The sequence below is a fragment of the Arachis duranensis genome, chromosome 6 (genome assembly GCF_000817695.3).
Source record: "Arachis duranensis cultivar V14167 chromosome 6, aradu.V14167.gnm2.J7QH, whole genome shotgun sequence".
Lineage (NCBI taxonomy): Eukaryota > Viridiplantae > Streptophyta > Magnoliopsida > Fabales > Fabaceae > Arachis > Arachis duranensis.
This window is the reverse complement of record NC_029777.3, coordinates 79,205,377-79,210,443: the sequence shown is the minus strand read 5'-3', so window position 1 is coordinate 79,210,443 and position 5,067 is coordinate 79,205,377. Positions and strand designations below refer to the sequence as shown.

Below are 5,067 nucleotides of genomic sequence, written 5' to 3'. Positions count from 1 at the left end.
ATAGCGGCGGGAGAACCGGATTCTCCCCTCACATGTGTGCCATTCTTCCATCAGTCTATCTCTTTCTTTGCGGACTCTCTCTCTTCGCCTTCACCCATGGATGACGGCGATGATGGCTTCGCGGTGAGGACGATGATGGCGCAGACATAACAGTGGCGGCAACGAGCTTCAGCCGCAACGAGGAAGGGACAATGATAAACCACTATTTTATGGTTTATCTTGTGCTTAATTGAGTGGATTTTATCAATCTTTCATACACTTATTCATACTAATTGCATGAGTTTACGTTTTCCTTCCTGATTTTGTGCTATGATTGAAAACATGCTTCTTTGGCTTTTATTTTCTTTTATTTAAATCCTCTCTTATTATCATTCGATGACTTGATATGTGTGTTAAGTTATTTCAGGGATTACAGGGTAAGAATGGCTTAGAGGATGGAAAGGAAACATGCAAAAGTGGAAGGAATACAAGAAGTTGAAGAAATTGCTAAGCTGTCCAACATGACCTCTTCGCACTCAAACGATCATAACTTGAGCTACAGTGATCCAAATGACACGGTTCTAGTTGCGTTGGAAAGCTAACGTCCGGAGCTTCGATTTAATATATAATTTGTCATAATGGCCGTACAGCTAGGCGACGCGAACGCATGTTTCACGCGGATGCGTCGCAGTGACAAAATTCAGCATGGCAGATTTCGCAACTAGCAAATTCTGGGCTATTTCCGGCCCAGTTTCAAGCCCAGAAAACACATATTAAAGGCTGCAAAGTGAAGGAATGAAGGAAGAAGACTCACATTTCACTTTTAATAATTTTAGATGTAGTTTTTAGAGAGAGAGGCTCTCTCCTCTCTCTTAGGAATTAGGATTTCTCTTAGTTTTAGGAATTAGGATTTCTCTTAGTTTTAGGATTAGGATCTCTACTTCTTCATCACAGGTTCAATGTTCTTTTTATTTATTTCCTCTTTTATTTGTTTATGAACATTTCATGTTAAGATTTTCTTAACTAATATAATTTGAGGTATTCAGACTCATGGTTGCTTTCTTCTATTTATTATATAAATAATTTAGATTTTTCCCTTTTTGGCTTTGGTTGATTAATTGGTGACTCTTGAGTTGTCAAACTCATCGTGATTGATAATTATTATCTTTGCTGATTAATTTAGATTCCTATAACTCTAGTCTTTCCTTAGGAGTTGACTAGGACTTTAGGTGTTAAATTGATTTGTCCACTTAACTTACCTTCATAGTTAGAGGTTGACTTAGTGGCAGCAAAAATATGATTCTCATCACTATTGATAAGGATAACTAGGATAGAACTTCCAGTTTTCATACCTTTCCAAGAGTTTTTAGTTATTAATTTATTAATTCCTGCAATCTATCTCTCTTGTTCAAAACCCAAAAATAATGTTTTCCATAACCAATAATAAATCATACTTCCCTGCAATTCCTTGAGAAGACGACCCGATATTTGAATACTTCGATTAATTATTTTTTTTTGTTTGTTACTTGTGACAACCAAACGTTTGTAAGAAAGGGATTCTTGTCGGTCTAGAAGATATACTTACAACGGGAATTTATTTGTGAAAATTCTAGATCACGCGAGAGTTTCGTTCTTTAGACAACATCAACGGATTCGGCAGTGCTCTCCTTTCTCTCCTCTCCTCTCCGCGGCAGCACCACCAACGATAGTGGCGAGCAGCTTGGTAACAACGACGACACAACGGCGCCGCGGCAGTGACACCCGCTGGCTCCGTCCTCCTTCTTCTCCTCTCCTTTTTTCTCTTCTCTTTCCTTTCATGTTTTCTTCTTTCTTTTCTGAAGGTGGGTGGCAGTTTGAGGTTAGGAAGGGTTAGGGTTACTGTATTAATTTGGAGCAAATGTGGAATTAGGAATTTTTGAGTAAATTTGAGTTTGGATAATGTTTTAATCAAATTAGGGTATGTTGTACAAATTTGAAATATACTTGAATCCCTTAAAATTACTTTAAAATGTTGTTTGTTGTACCAAGTTACAAATTAGCTTTCAATCAAATACTCTAATTTAAAAATATAATATAATATAATTAATTTTTCTTATTCATAAACTTAAAGTATTAAATTCCAAAATCTAAATTATTTAAACCAAATCATATAAAATTCTTATTATTTTATACTTGCTAAATTTTTAATTTAAATATAGAAAATAACTTAATAATTATAAAATCAGATAAAACCTTAAATTATTTTAAACTCAATTTTTGTAAGACCCGGAACTTTTGAAAAGTCTTATTATGATTAATTCTCAAATTATATGGTTATTTATAACCTTAATTTCAGAAATTATTTTATTAAAGGTAATTAAGACAAGTTTTGATTTATTGGATTTGAGATGAGTTATGATTATTATCCAATTGTATAATTATTGGATTATTTTCTATATTTGAATTATAAAGTTGATAGTTATGAAATAATAAGGAATTTTGCATGATTTGGATTAGATACGTAATATTTTAAATATTAATACTACTATTTTGGAAAATGAAGAAATTAAGTATATTAATTCTAATTATTTGATTTGAACATTTTATTGAAAATAGAATGTGAAATTGATGAGCAAATAGTATTTTATATATTATTAGTGTTGGATTTAATTTGGGTTTCAATTACTATATTGTCCCTACTTTTATTTGAAATTACAAAATTACCCCTAGACCTATTTTAACTCTAAACCCTAATCCCCCCTAACTCTAACAGCCACCAAAACCCTCCCCTAACCCAAGCAGCAGCCACAACCCCCTCGTCCTAAACACACATACACGGCTCACTGAAAGAAAGGAAAAGAAAGAATGGGAACGAGAGAAAACAAGGGAAGAGAGGTCGAGAAAGAGCGAGATACAGAGGGAGAAGGTTGGTGCGCCGTTGGAGCCACTTCCATCGAGCCCTAGTCGTCACCACCGCCTCTGCACGCAAGGAAGGAGGAGCCTTTGCCATCGTCGTTCCGTCTCAAACCGAAGCTGCCATCGCGCCTGGATGCCACTACCGCGGACTCGCGTTGGCCGCGTCGCCGTGCCACCATCACGCCATGGATCTGCTCTGTTCGCGAGCTGAGCCAAGGAAGGAGAGACGAATGCGACGGGAAGGAGTGGGAAAGCCGCACCGACACTGTTAGAGTCTCACCGCCGCCGTCCCCATAGTGGCTGGTGTCATCACTGGAGAGGACCACCGGAGTTGCTGTCTGCCTTTGCTGAGGTTCGTCACCACCGGAGCTTCCCTGGTCGACAGATGCAGCCGCCGCCTCCTAGCTGCCGCTGTTGGAGTTGATGTTGCTCTAGCCTTGCCCTGACTCTATCCTGAACCGAGAACCGCTACTGTTGGGTAAGCTTTACCCAGTTTTTTATTCCCTCTTGTTCCATCAATCTATTTCTACCTAGAAGTATTGTTGTTGACACTAGTTGCATTAAATAAAATGGTTATAGTGAGTTGCATTGCCACTGCCCTTACCGGAGGTAGTTGCTGGCTGCATTTGAAAATTTCTGTTGCAACTTGCGTTTGTTCTGGAGCTGTTTCATCGGTTGCTAGAACTACTAACGGAGCTGGCTGAGTCACAGCGATTCTGGCTGCCAAGGGCAGTTCTGTGGCTGTCGGAACCACCGCTGAGTCTTCTGTCCTTTGGTTCAGACGGTATTCTTTAGTTACAATATGTATCTCTGTATTGAAACCTTCCCCGTTCATATCCCGATATGTGTTTTAAGGCTTTCGCAATAATAATGTTTTCTAGGATTAAGTTATCGGAGCCACAGGTTGCGCGTAAGGGCTTATATTTGCTGTTGCAAAAGTGAACAAAGCTGTGATGCAAGCTGCCGGTAACTTTGGGTTGATAGAGGTTTCTGGTGGCGCGTTTGGGTTATGGTTTGCGTTTTAAGGTAGGGGCGCTTTCCAAACACTATGTTTTATGTATTGAAATTATTACATATGGATACTGATGTAAGATATTGTGTATTTGGTGATTGTATCTGCCTTATGTATTATTTGATTGACTCGAATGATTATGGATGTTGATGGGGCTGAATTGTTGTGCGGCTTTGTGAAATGTAATGTTTGAAGTTGATTCTTTAAAGATTTGAAATCTGAGTTTAATCCGCTGAGGATTGATGTGATTTGAGTTAATTGTTTTGATGATTTGAAGAGTCGAATGCACCTTTGAATTCAGCCTGGTTTACTTTAATTGACTTGGTTTTGGACAAATGATTTGTTACTGAGCCGTTTCTTTAAATCTTTGAAAATGAGTTAAATCGGTTGATATTGATTTGATTTGAAATAGTTTCCTTGAGATATGCCACTGAGGCGACTGATGGATTTAGCGTGATTTTGAATTGAGTTTTGGGATTCTGGATTGTTGAAAAGGATGGACGAACGGTTTAGTTGGGACCCGAACCGGGTGGCAAAAGTCCAAGTTTTAGGGGAGGTGCTGCCGAAATTTCAGTAGAATCCGGGACTTTATTGAAATATTGTTTGGAAAAATTATGAGTTAAAGACTTCTACTATTTTATTTGAATTATCAAGAAAAGGATGATTCATGCTTTTGAAATGAATTATTAAAGAGAAAATTGTGATTTAGTCTTGCTTCTTAAGAAAGGCATTGTACCTCTTTCAGGAGAAAGCTATTTAGATGAAACTTTTGTTTTAAAGCTGTTTTAAATGTGACAAGTGCAATGCCTTTGAAATTGACTTCAGGGTTTCAATTAGAGGAGTTTCAATGACTTTGAAAGAACCTGAATGAAAAAATGATTCTCTTAGCAGTTTGAAATGCTTCAGATTTAATTATGGAATTGAAGCCGGTTTTGTTTAAGTAAAGGAAATGACTTTGAAAAGAGTAATTGATTACATGACTTGGATTGGCTTAGATCCTATTTTACTACTCAGACCATGAAGCCAAGGTTTTTAATGAATTTAAAATGAATTTGGTGAAATGAGTTATGTTATTCTCCCCTAAAGACTTGGGACTCTGTCGAGGAACTTTTGTTATAAAATCCCATTGTTGTATGGGTGATTTTGAATACTTTAAAATAAATCGTTAACCTTCCATGGTT

General features: G+C 37.3%; 1 long non-coding RNA gene across 1 annotated transcript in view; it reads left to right on the top strand.

The window, feature by feature from the left end:
- Positions 1–3,330: 3,330 nt before the first annotated feature.
- Positions 3,331–5,067, top strand: part of LOC127748394 (uncharacterized) — an 11,635-nt gene continuing 9,898 nt past the window's right edge. Inside the window, exon 1 of the long non-coding RNA XR_008010512.1 lies at positions 3,331–3,352. This is a non-coding gene — a long non-coding RNA (uncharacterized LOC127748394). The remainder of the gene's footprint in view (positions 3,353–5,067) is intronic.